Below are 13940 nucleotides of genomic sequence, written 5' to 3' on the forward strand. Positions count from 1 at the left end.
AATCGGCATGCTGAGGATCACCCTGGGCAACCCAAGTCTGTAGGGCTCTCAGCAGGGAATGCACAAACCGATCCATCACCACTCGTTCTACCATCTGCGCAAAAATGGAAGACTCTGGTTGCAGCGATTTCTGGACCAGGTACAACAGGTCGAACATTTGAGAGCGAGGCGGATTGTCCTGGTGATAGGCCCAGCGGTGAACTCGCTGTGCCATGACAGTCATTGTCACCCTCAAACATATCAGAATCTCAGCTTTTGGTTTGGGATACTCCTTGGTGTCTTGCAAAGTCAAGTCAAAGTATGCCTTCTGGGGCTCCCCCGTCAGGTATGGCACCAGTACCTCTGCCCTCTGCTCTGGCTGAAGTTTTTCCCTCTCAGCCACCCTCTCAAACATTGTCAGAAAGGCCTCAACATCATCCTCTGGGGTCATTTTCTGCAAAGCGCATCTTATGCCTTCCTGACATGGGCGTCATCAGCCAGCCCTGGGGTTGGGGCACTCATCCTGCCCTGGATGGTGGTTGCCAGAAGCTGCATCTGCTGCCATTGCTCCTGCTGGCTCTGTTGTATCTGTTGCAACAACAGCCTGTTGGTCTCTTGTTGCTGTAACTGTGACTGGAACAAGTGTTTCGGCAGGTCCTCCATTTTTCCTGGCAATGCTTGTTGGCTTGCTACAGACTTGGCCCAGGACATGCAGTAACAGTCTCACGTCTCTGCTGGGAACACTGCCCGCATGTCTAGGACCAATTGTAGGGATTGTACTCGCTGAGGTGCAACGGGTGCCAATCAGGAGGCATGTTCTTTTTAAAGTTCACAGGGTTTATTGCTCCACACACCCACAAACAAAGGAGAACAAAAGAAATAGCCTTTAGCTCAGGCAAAACACAGTACAAATGTCCAATACGTTAGGCTCAGTCCTGGAGCCTCAACACACACAGGAGGCTTATCCCTCCCCACATACAGCCCAGTGTTAAGCAGTAGTCTACATCGTAAAGGTATAGCCACACCCACGAACCCCACCACCTGACTAGTCACATGACTGTGACATCACCACAGGTCCTTAAACACATATAGAAGTATGGTGAAGTCCCTCAGTGCTTACATGCACTAAAGAAAAGACTCCGGACTACATCACAGAGACAAGTAATCTCTGAGACACATACCTCCCATCGACTATACGACCCTTAGCCATGCCACAAAAAAAAAAAATATATATATATATAGACTGTATATATGTTTTCATGAATATTTGAGGCTATGGACCCTTTATATGTCCATTTTGCAAGCCGGCGAGAAAATCTCGCCGTACGGATGCCATACGGATGTCACACAAATGCTTAGATGCGAGAAAATCGCATCCTCGCATTGCAAATGGATGACATACAGATCACTCTTTAGGGAACATTTCTGCAATTCTCGTCCATAGAAAACAGACCGTATTTTTATACGTTAATTGTGACTCCAGCCTAGCCAGTATAACGGCGCCTACCTGACACTGCAGGTTATTGTACACATTTCTGCTGACAGGTTCCCTTTAAATCGTGTGTGAGGTAATATTACGTTTCACACTTACCCTCAGAGTGCTATACTAGCTAATAGACTGCAGCCATTTTCCTAGGTAAGATAAATAATAGCTGATAGGATAGTAATACCTACAGTATAACATAGGAATCTAATAGAACATAGTATTAATGCAATACCATTTTAATGTTTTAAGTAATAGTTTAGGCAATGTTTATTAATAAAGTGTAACACAAGTCAAGTGTAAATCCCAGTCCCTTAAATTAGGATTATTTTCTCTCTGAGTAATTTGTTAATACAGTCCTACACAATAAGCTTGCATTGAGTGATGCCACGCACACGTCTAGTCGGCATGTGAACTTCTGTTTGCAAACCACATACTTGCGGTCACGCTTCCTTTGCTGGCACTGGAGAACCCTCTCAGCGAGCAGCAGGGTTGCAAACTGGCCAGAAAATGGACGATCCACAAAAATGGAGCACTTCTATCCTATGTGTAAAAAGTTTTTATGCATCTGTAATTTTTTGAAGCTGGAGAAACTTACACAGGTTTTTATGACTGTATTTATCCCTGAGACTGGAGCTAACATTTTCATATACAATTTATCTAAGGACATGTATAACTTGTATATAACTTGTATATGTACTGTATGTGTAATCTTAATGATTTACTATTGTCATCTAATGTGTCTGTAAAAAAAGCTGTCTGTCCATGATTGTTTGAGAAGCTGTTTAGAAAAAAATCAAGTTAGCAACCCATGCACGCAATGTGAGGATTCACACATGAATCCAGAATTGTAGCCTAAGGGCTCATACTCACTTGCGAGAGACTCTCACGACTCTCGTGCAAGTCTGTCGCATGAAAACCTGGCACTGCCGCCGGCACTTGGACCGGCGCGTCTGGCTACATGTATTTCTATGATTTTCAAACTTTTAATTTTTATGCCCTTAAATCATTCAAACTTTTAATTTTTATGCCCTTAAATCAGAGAGCTATGTCACACAAAATAGTTAATAAATAACATTTCCCACATGTCTTCTTTAGTGATGCACAATTTTGGAAACAATTTTTTTTTGTTAGGAAGTTATAAGGGTTAAAAGTTGACCAGTGATTTCTCATTTTTACAACAAAATTTACGAAACCATTTTTTTAGGGACCACGTCACATTTGAAGTCACTTTGAAACAAAAAATACTCAAAGGTGACACCATTCTAAAAACTGCACCCCTCAAGGTGCTCAAAACCATACTAAAGAAGTTTATTAACCAGAAGTATTTTTTTTTTATTTTCACAAATGTAAAAAGAGAAAATGAACCACAAAATTTGTTGTGCAATTTCTCCTGAATACGCCGATACCCCATATGCGGGGGTGAACCGGGTGAACCATTGTTTGGGTGCATGGCAGAGCTTGGAAGGGAAGAAGCGCCGTTTTACTTTTTCAATGGAGAATTGGCTGGAAATGAGATCAGACGCCATGTCGTGTTTGGAGAGCCCCTGATGTGTCTAAACCCCCAAAAAGTGACCCCATTTTGGAAACTAGACAACCCAAGGAACTTATCTAGATGTTTGGTGAGCTCTTTGAACCCCCAGGTGTTTAACTAAAGTTTATAATGTAGACCCATGAAAATAAAAAATCATTTTTTTCTCAACAAAAAAAAGAACTTTTTGCCCCAATTTTTTATTTTCCCAAGGGTAACCGGAGAAATTTGACCCCAAAAGTTGTTGTGCAATTTGTCGTGAGCATGCAGATACCCCATATGTGGGGGGACCCACTGTTTGGGCGCATGGCAGAGCTCGGAAGGGAAGGAGCGCCGTTTGACTTTTTCAGTGCAGATTTGGCTGGAAATGAGATCGGACGCCATGTTGCATTTCGAGAGCCCCTGATGTGCCTAAACAGTGTAAACCTCCAATTCTAACTCCAACCCTAACCCCAACACACCCATAACCCTAATCCCAACCATAACCCTAACCACAACGCTAACAGCAACACCCCCCAACCCTAACTCAACCCTAACCATAACCCTAACCACAACCCTAACCCCAACACACCCCTAACCCTAGTCCCAACCCTAACTATAACTCTACCCACAAACCTACCCCTAACATACCCCTAACTCTAATCCCAACCCTAACCGTAATCCAAACCCTAACCCCAACTTTAGCCCCAACTGTACAACTAACCCCAAGTTTAGTTCCAACCCTAACCCTAACTTTAGCCCCAAATCTAACCCTAACCCCACAAGGTGCTCAAAACCACATTCAAGAAGTTTATTAACAATTTATGGGCTTCACAGGAGCTGAACCAATAAGGAAGTAAAAAATGAACATTTCACTATTTTTCACAAACATTTTACTTCATAACCATTTTTTTTTATTTTCACAAGTGTAAAAAGAGAAAATGAACCACAAAATTTGTTGGACAATTTCTCCTGAATACGCCGATACCCCATATGTGGGGGAAACCTCTGTTTGGGCGCACGGAAGAGCTCAGAAGGGAAGGAGCGCCGTTTTACTTGTTCAATGCAGAAACTAGACCACCCAAGGAACTTATCTAGATGTGTGGTGAGCACTTTGAACCCCCAGGTGTTTCACTACTGTTTATAATGTAGAGCCGTGAAGAAGATGCCGGTGGCCGAGGGGGGTGTTGTGAGTTCATTTTCTGGTCTACCAGTTGTGAGTTCTCCTTCCAGGCTCCCTCTGGTGGTAACAGGAGGTAGTGAGGCTGATTTAATCAGTAGAGATCTGCCACCTGATAATGAGGATGACGATTGGACCTCAGGAATCTCAGATTGGATTTAAGACAGCCGACGCCCTACTCTGGTGCTGATGATACCTTCTGCTTGTCAGGTCTTGGTTCTCAGCTCTGTTCCAGTCAGCTCAAGCTAAGTTTTTCTGCTAATGTTCACACTTGATTTTGTTGTTCTATTCAGTTTTTTGTGTGGTCAGCCAGCCCCGGCTGGGGCTGTGCTGAATTTCCACTCTTATTTATCTGTATTTGCCAATTTGCTTTTTGTCCCTTATTAGATTGGCCTCTTTTTGCTCTGTCTCAGAATATTTCAGAGTGCTGATATAGTGGGAGAAGTCTAGTGACTTCAGGGTTAATTTTGTTATCAGAAGTGTTGGACATTATTTTGTAGGGTTTTGGGCAGAATGCAGACAGTGTCTTTCCTTTCCTCTCCTTTCCAGTTAGTTTGGGCCCCATCATTTGCTCAGCCTATTTTCCTGCCTGTGTTTGTGTTTTCATCTTGTTTCACCGTCAATACATGTGTGGGGGCTGTCTATTCATTTGGGGTCTGCTCTAGGGCAGTTAGTTTTTCCCTTTTCTTGCTTTAGGCTTATTTAGTCCTCCGGCCATGACGAGGCGTCTAGGTTCATCGTAGGTACGCTCCACGGCTGCTGCTAATTATGTGGTTAGGATCAGGGATCTGCAATCTGCATAGTTACCAACCTCTCTGGTTTTTCTGGGCTTAGCTTGTTTAGGTTTTTCCTCCTCGGTGACCCATTCATAACAGGGGGGGAGCAAGAGGACCTGGGGACACTGGGAGGTACTGGAGGAGATCGGGGACCCTATTTATCTCTTCTCTGACGTGCGATCACATCAGAGGAGAGTGAACTTAAATGGGAAAACAGACCTTTTTTTGCGGTCACCGTTGTTGCAGGAGAGACCTCGGAGAAATTCTGACTCTGGGGGACGCTATACACTTTTTCCTGTGGTTTAAGTACCCATAACTGCTGTCGTTAAAGGCGTATCTGTTAGGCGTCGAGTTTCCCCCACTGCACAGGGGGAATCTCAAGCCATGTCCTCTGCGGTCTCCCATTCCTCTGCAGCCGTAGAGATTCCTGCTTAGCAGAGATGTCGGTCCCGGCATCCTGCCCAGGCTGATGCTAGGCATCCGGTTGCGCCTTCTGGCTCTGCTATAACACCATGCTTGAGTCAGCAGCAAGCAGATGCTTCTGGGCTTAAGTCCTGTCTTTTGCTTACTGATCATGCCCGTGGGACGACCTCTCATTGAAGGTCGGAGGTCACATGCGCAGGTCCTGTTCCTGCTTGGATTGGTCTACTGGGAAGGTCCCGGAAGGGCGCTGCTATAAAAGAGTCGTATGGCTGCTCGGCCATGCGCTAGTATAGACTCTTGTGGCTTATCGTGTGTATGATGATGGATGCTTGATACTGTAACTGACTCATTATGATCCCCTCCCTCTGGTTGTGCTTGGGTTCAGGGAATAGGAGTTAGAGTCAGCGCCCACCAGTGGCATTCCATTTGCCACCGTTCTCCCAGTCATCAGCACATGCAACATCCGATGGTGCCAATCTGTCCAGAGCACTATCGTACCGTGTCGAGTGTTAGCAACCGCCAGTGCAGCGCCATGCGCAAGTTGTGCGCTTTCTTAGCCCAATCCTGGGCGAATACTGGCATCCGCCAGAGCGGCACTGTGCACACTTGCGCGATATATTTGTAATAGTACTTTCTGCTGGCTCCGCAGTTTGCGGCACCGAGCGCTAGACGTCTAAAGGGACTCCTGTCCAGTGTCCTAAGGGCAGAGTCCTGAGACTCTACACTAGCGCTCCATTTGCCGAGTCCTGTGGAGTTAACAGTCTCTGGCATTTGTGCCAGCGAACTCTGTGAAGTATCAGAGTTCTCTTCTGTATACACCTGGTTAGTGGTTACCCGCCGGTGTTTAGTTTACACTCCTCCAATACCGAGCAGCAGTTTACCATCTCTGCACGGTGGACCCCGGGTTGCGATCGCAATTCTATATATTTTATATTTAGTGCTATCCGCAACTCTAACATTTTACTAGTGCCAGGGTCTGGCTAGTAATGGCCAGGGTCTGGCTAGTACATCCAGCAGCTGGAGGGCAGGTTGGCAGCTCTCGAGCGCTCAACCTCAGCTGTGGATCTTACCACGGTTGCTGTTCAGCAACCACTGCCATCCCGGCCCTGATTTTGTCCCACCTCCCGCTGCCCGAGAAGTTCTCGGGCGATAGCGCTTCTTGTAGGGGTTTTGTGAGCCAGTGCACTATACAGCTGGAGCTGCTGGCTGCTCGATTCCCCTCCGAGTGGGCTAAGGTGGGATTTATTATTTCCCTCTTGTAGGGCAGGGCTTTAAAGTGGGCCACACCCTGTGGGAGCATGGTGATCATGTGGTGCAGAGTGCCTCACAATTCTTGGGCACTCTGAAGCAGGTCTTCCTGGGAACGCGAGTCACCCATGACACCACGCTCCAGCTGCTGGCATTGTCACAGGGCTCGTCCATGGTCAGCCACTTCGCCATCCAGTTCCGGATGCTGGCCTCTGAGTTGGAGTGGCCAGATAAGGTCCTAATTCCGGCATTCTGGAGAGGTTTGGCTGACCATGTGAAGGACGCCCTGACCACCAAGGAGATTCCCGCCACACTGGAGGAGCTTATCACCGTCTCCATCTGTATAGACATTCGCTTTGCCGAGCGAATGTTGGAGCGATCCCAGTGTAGGCAGAGGTTTAGGTTGGCACCCAGTTTTGCTAAACCTCTGGAATCTCCCGATCGGGCATCAGGGGGCTTCCTGTGTGGAGTTGGGTCACCCTCCCACCCAGGGCAGTGGGGTACTCGGTACCGGGCTGGTGTCAGGAGGATGTATCACAACAGCAGTGACCCGGTCCGTGGCCCTGGGCGCCCAAGTAATGGCGGGGAATGTAATGGTTTGATTAGTTCGTGACGCCACCTTTGGTGCTCGGCAAGTGAGGTGTTAGGCCAATGCTGCATGCAGATCCTCTGGGACAGATGGTGTGGTGCAGTAATGGTGTTCTAGCCCTCCACAGGCAGGGCTGTTGTCCCAGGGCAGAGTAGGCGAAGTGACACTTAGATGGTGTAGTATCCGGCGCAGGGGATGTAGCAGTGCCAAGCAGGCAGACGCAGGAAGGAATGGAGGCCCCCAGGGCATGTAGTTCCAAAGGTTTACTCAAAGTCTGTAGTGCCCGCTTCCGTACCGTGTCCTCCAGGTCAGGGACTCAGTCAACCTCTAGGCAAGATGGAATGCCCTTCCAACACTCCGCCAACTTATGTGCCTTTTCTGAACGTCTCCTCTATAGCGCCTTTAAGTGTGAAGATCTCCTAGTTCTGAGTTACACTGGAGTTCCTCCTGACAGATGTTCCCAAGAACTCTACTTGTACGGCAGACAGCTGTAGCCTGCTTCGGGGACTCTCTACTCCTGAGTCCTGGCTCTCTATCCGTGTTGCTGTTGTGCCCCCAAGTCTTAGATGGGAGTAGTGCATTTACAGCCCACTACTCCACCGGTGTCTGCTGCAGAACCATCAGTGTTCATACAACCACGGGGACCGGGCCCCGGCCTTGCACTTAGAACTTCTAGGCAGGGTTCTCTCCTAACCCACGTCCTCTCTGTTCTCTGTTACTCCTTCGTTCCGTACTAATCTCTCTCTCTTATGGAGGTTCAGGTTCCAGTTCTATGTCTCTCTCCTCCTTTCCTTTCCCGTGCCAGCTGGCTCAGGTCACTGAGGCAGCTGCAGCACTCCTTCCTCCATCCCTTCTTCCAGAGATCCCCACTCCTCTCCAAGTGGCTTCCTTCCTCCCTGACCTCCTGTCAGACTGACCTGTAATCCTAAACCTTCCCACTCTTTTATGTATTCTCAACTCCACTCACCTCCCAGCACGTTTAGTGTTCCAAGCAGGGAACCACCAAAGGTGCTCTGCTTCTCTCTAAGCAAGGAGCCGCAATGTGGTTTTGCTGTACTACTCTATTGTGTGGGGTGAGAGTGTTGGAAGACGGAAAGGAGTTCCCACCTTTCCTGGATGGTGGGGCACCACACCTTAGGAGAAGGTGCAGTACCTCTGTGGAGACTGAGCCTCAGGGGGCCTGTTATGAATGGGTCACCGAGTAGAAAAAAGCAAAACAAGCTAAGTCACAGAAAACCAGAGGTTGGTATCTATGCAGATTGCAGATCCCTGATCCTACCACACAACTAGCAGCAGCCGTGGAGCGTACCTACGATGATCCTAGACGCCTCATCATGGCCAGAGGACTAAATAAGCCTAAAGCAAGAAAAGGGGAAAGCTAACTGCCCCAGAGCAGACCCCAAAGGAAAAACAGCCTCCACACATGTATTGACGGTGAAACAAGATGAAAGTACAAACACAGGCAGGAAAATAGGCTGAGCAAACCATGGGGCCCAAACTAACTAGAAAGGAAAGGAAGGGAAAGACACTGTCTGCAACCTGCAAAAAACCCTACAAAAATAATGTCCAACTCTTCTGATAGCAAAATTAACCCTGAAGTCACTAGACTTCTCCCACTATATCAGCACTCTGAAATATTCTGAGACAGAGCAAAAAGAGGCCAAACTAGTAAGTGACAAAAAGCAAATTGGCAAATACAGATAAATAAGAGTGGAAATTCAACACAGCCCCCAGCCGGGGCCGGCTGACCACATAAAAAACTGAATAGATCAACAAAATCAAGTGTGAACATTAGCAGAAAAACTTAGCTTTAGATGACTGGAACAGAGCTGAAAACCAAGAGCTGACAAGCCAGAAGGAATCACCAGCAACTGAATAGGGTGCCGGCTGTCTCAAATCCAATCTGAGATTCCTGAGGTCCAATCGTCATTCTCATCCTCAGGTGGCAGATCTCCACCGATCAAATCAGCCTCACTACCTCCCGTCACCACCAGAGGGAGTCTGGAAGGAGAACTCATAACTGGTGAACCAGAGAATGAACTCACAACAGTACCACCCCTTGAGGATGGGTCACCGAACCCTCATCCACGCCACCAGGCCGATCAGGATGGGCCCGGTGAAAAGCACGAACCAATCTATTGGCATGAATATCAGAGGCAGAGACCCAAGAATTATCCTCCTGACCATAACTCTTCCATTTGACCAAATACTGGAGTCTCTGTCTAACCAAACGAGAATCCAATATTTTCTCTACCTTATATTCCACATTGCCTTCAACCAACACAGGGTCAGGAGGTGCTGCCATAGGAACCACTGGCTCAACAAACCTCTTCAACAGAGATTTGTGAAATACATTATGGATCTTGAACGTAACTGGAAGAGCCAATCGAAACGAAACAGGATTAAGAATTTCCAAAATCTTAAAAGGACCAATAAATCTTGGCTTAAATTTAGGAGATGCAACCTTCATAGGAATATTCTTAGACGACAACCAAACCATATCACCCACTTTAAACCGGGGACCAATGGTCCTATGCCGGTTGGAAAATCGCTTTGCCTTTTCCTGAGAGAGTGACAACTTATCCACTACTTGGTCCCATATCTGCTGCATTCTCTTAATCACAGTGTCCACACCTGGGCAGGATGAAGATTCCACTTGCCCTGAAGAGAATCGAGGATGAAACCCAAAATTACAGAAAAAGGGTGACATCAAAGTGGCAGAACTAGCTCTATTGTTCAGTGCAAATTCGGCCAAGGGCAAAAATGAGACCCAATCATCCTGATCAGCAGATATAAAACATCTTAACTAAGACTCCAAGGTCTGGTTTGTTCTCTCAGTCTGTCCACTGGTCTGGTGATGAAACGCGGAGGAGAAGGATAACTGAATTCTCAGATTGGAACAAAAGGCTTTCCAGAATCTCGAAACAAACTGGACTCCTCTGTCGGATACAATGTTCTCAGGAATCCCATGTAACCAAACCACCTGTTGAAAAAACAAGGGCACCAACTCAGCGGAAGATGGCAACTTTGGGAGTGATACAAGATGGACCATCTTCGAAAATCTATCACAAATCACCCAGATAACAGTCATTCTCTGAGAGACAGGAAGATCAGAAATAAAATCCATTGAGATATGGGTCCATAGCCTCTTGGGCACTGGCAAGGGCATCAGCAACCCACTAGAACGAGAACAGGGTTTAGACCGAGAACAAGTCCCACAGGACTGTACAAAATTCCTGACATCACGAGATAAGGCAGGCCACCAAAAGGACCAACTCACCAAATCTCTGGTACCAAAAATACCTGGATGACCAGCCAATGCGGAGCAATGAATTTCAGACATCACTCTCTTTCTCCACTGGTCAGCAACATACAATTTTCCCATAGGGCAACGCTCAGGTTTATCCTCCTGAAATTCCTCCAGGGCGCGTCTCAAATCGGGCGAAATGGCAGAAAGAAATCACTAGAAAACAGGCTAGTTGGGCCTTGTTTTTCAAGCGTTTTAATTTTGTGGTCTCTTTTCTTCCGGACACTAAGAATGTTAAGGCAGACGCCCTTTCTAGGAGTTTCTTTGCCGATTCATTTAGTGTGACCGAGCCTACTACCATCCTAGGTGAGGGGGTAGTTCTTTCTGTTCTGTTTTTTTTTGTACAGTCCTGTGGGATTTGTTCTCGGTCTAAACCTTGTTCTCGTTCTAGTGGGTTGCTGATGCCCCTGCCGGTGCCCAAGAGGCCATGGACCCATATCTCAATGGATTTTATTTCTGATCTTCCTGTCTCTCAGAGAATGACTGTTATCTGGGTGATTTGTGATAGATTTTCGAAGATGGTCCATCTTGTATCACTCCCAAAGTTGCCATCTTACGCTGAGTTGGTGCCCTTGTTTTAACAACAGGTGGTTCGGTTACATGGGATTCCTGATAACATTGTGTCCGACAGAGGAGTCCAGTTTGTTTCCAGATTTTGGAAAGCCTTTTGTTCCAATCTGGGAATTCAGTTATCCTTCTCCTCCGCGTTTCATCCCCTGACCAATGGACAGACTGAGAGAACAAACCAGACCTTGGAGTCTATTTAAGATGTTTTATATCTGCTGATCAGGATGATTGGGTCTCATTTTTGCCCTTGGCCGAATTCGCGCTGAATAACTGCTAGTTCTGCCACTTTGATGTCACCCTTTTTCTGTAATTTTGGTTTTCATCCTCGATTCTCTTCAGGGCAAGTGGAATCTTCGTCCTGCCCAGGTGTGGACACTGTGGTTGAGAGAATGCAGCAGATATGGGACCTAGTGGTGGATAAGTTGTCACTCTCTCAGGAAAAGGCCCAGCGATTTTCCAACTGGCATAGGACCATTGGTCCCCGGTTTAAAGTGGGTGATATGGTTTGGTTGTCGTCTAAGAATATTCCTATGAAGGTTGCATCTCCAAAATTTAAGCCAAGATTTATTGGACCTTATAAGATTTTGGAGATTCTTAATCCTGTTTCTTTTCGATTGGCTCTTCCAGTTACGTTTTAGATCCATAACGTATTTCACAAATCTCTGTTGAAGAGGTTTGTTGAGCCAATGGTTCTTATGGCAGCACCTCCTGACCCTGTGTTGGTTGAAGGCAATGTGGAATATGAGGTAGAGAAAATATTGGATTCTCGTTTTGTAAGACGGAGACTCCAGTATTTAGTCAAATGGAAGGGGTATGGCCAGGAGGATATTTCTTGGGTCTCTGCCTCTGATATTCATGCCAATAGATTGGTTCGTGCTTTTCACCGGGCCCATCCTGATCGGCCTGGTGGCGTGGATGAGGGTTCGGTGACCCCTCCTCAAGGGGGGGTACTGTTGTGAGTTCATTTTCTGGTCTACCAGTTGTGAGTTCTCCTTCCAGGCTCCCTCTGGTGGTAACAGGAGGTAGTGAGGCAGATTTAATCAGTAGAGATCTGCCACCTGATAAGGAGGATGACGATTGGACCTCAGGAATCTCAGACTGGATTTAAGACAGACGACGCCCTATTCTGGTGCTGGTGATTCCTTCTGCTTGTCAGGTCTTGGTTCTCCGCTCTGTTCCAGTCAGTTCCAGCTAAGTTTTTCTGCTTATGTTCACACTTGATTTTGTTGGTCTATTCAGTTTTTGTGTGGTCAGCCAGCCCCGGCTGGGGCTTTGCTGAATTTCCACTCTTATTTATCTGTATTTGCCAATTTGCTTTTTGTCCCTTATTAGATTGGCCTCTTTTTGCTCTGTCTCAGAATATTTCAGAGTGCTGATATAGTGGGCGAAGTCTAATGACTTCAGGGTTAATTTTGTTATCAGAAGTGCTGGACATTATTTTTGTAGGGTTTTTGGCAGATTGCAGACAGTGTCTTTCCTTTCCTCTCCTTTCTAGTTAGTTTGGGCCCCATCATTTTGCTCAGCCTATTTTCCTGCCTGTGTTTGTGTTTTCATCTTGTTTCACCATCAATACATGTGTGGGGGCTGTCTATTCCTTTGGGGTCTGCTCTGGGGCAGTTAGTTTTCCCCTTTTCTTGCTTTAGGTTTATTTAGTCCTCCGGCCGTGACGAGGCGTCTAGGTTCATCGTAGGTACGCTCCACTGCTGCTGCTAGTTGTGTGGTTAGGATCAGGGATCTGCAATCTGCATAGTTACCAACCTCTCTGGTTTCTCTGGGCTTAGCTTGTTTAGGTTTTTCCTCCTCCGTGACCCATTCATAACAGAGCCTCAGTTGATCGTCCCATTCGAGAGCCTGAGGATCGTGGCTCCGGTCGCCCTTGAGTCGGTGCCCCCGGGCAAGACTTTTGTCCCTGCCCGTCTGCGACCAGAGTTTCTCTCTTGGGCTCATGCGTCCAGGGTGGGTGGATACTTTGGGACAAAGCGGACAACTGAGCTCCTGGCGAGAACGTACTGGTGGTGTTAGGGATAGGATTGGTTTGGTGAAGAACCCGGGAGTGGACCCTCTGGGTCATGGCTCCAGAGCCCCCCAAGGGTGAGTGGACCAGGTGAAGACCACCCCCTATGCAGGGAGTGTTAGGAGCAGGCCCAAGGGAGATAGAACCACAACAGCCAGAGCCAAAGGGTGACTCAGGGCAGGACAGAGTGAGCACGAGAGAGCAGGACTGGAGGCAGTACGCTGGAACGGAAGGCACAGGGGGTCAATGGAGCCAGAGAGACCAGGACTGGTGTGGGTTTTAAGCTGAAAGGGAAAAAAGAGACACAAATAAGAAGGAGTCCATAGGACGGTACCGGGGATGTGGACCCACCTCGAGGGATCCCGGAGTGTGGATGAACAAGGCTGAGACACAAGGCTGACATGCACGACAGACACAGGGCTGAGGCAGGGCTGACACAGGATGGACAGGCATGGCTGAGGCACGGAGCTGACAAACATGGCTGAGGCACAGAGCTGACAGGCTAAGCTGAGGTACATAGCTGACAGGCATGGCTGAGGCATGGAACTGACATGCATGGCTGAGGCACAGAGCTGACAGGCCACCGTTTCAGCGCTCCCAGGGACCCTTGCGGAAGAGAGAGTGCAGGCACGCATGCGCCGAGCACCGACGCGCCGGGACCTGAAGGGAGCAGCAAAGCGCCGGGGAGCGGGCAGGCGCCGGTGGGTACCGGCAGTGTCCGTTACAGGTGGCCGCATATGGCCTGGAACGTCAGAGACTATATTCGGGCGTGCGTCTCCTGCGCCCAGAACAGGTCTTCTCGGCAATGGCCTGCTGGTCTGCTTTACCCCCTGCCAGTGTCGGACAGGCCCTGGGAGATGGCCG

The 13940-nt window shown here is 47.8% G+C and overlaps 1 protein-coding gene across 1 annotated transcript in view; it reads left to right on the forward strand.

Annotated features, from left to right (window-relative positions):
- LOC141066966 (myomegalin-like) overlaps nucleotides 1-13940 on the forward strand; it is a 444577-nt gene that overhangs the window by 317167 nt on the left and 113470 nt on the right. The window lies entirely within an intron of this gene.

The sequence above is a fragment of the Dendrobates tinctorius genome, unplaced genomic scaffold (assembly GCF_039654945.1).
Source record: "Dendrobates tinctorius isolate UK_male_01 unplaced genomic scaffold, ASM3965494v1 ptg000012l, whole genome shotgun sequence".
Taxonomy (NCBI): domain Eukaryota; kingdom Metazoa; phylum Chordata; class Amphibia; order Anura; family Dendrobatidae; genus Dendrobates; species Dendrobates tinctorius.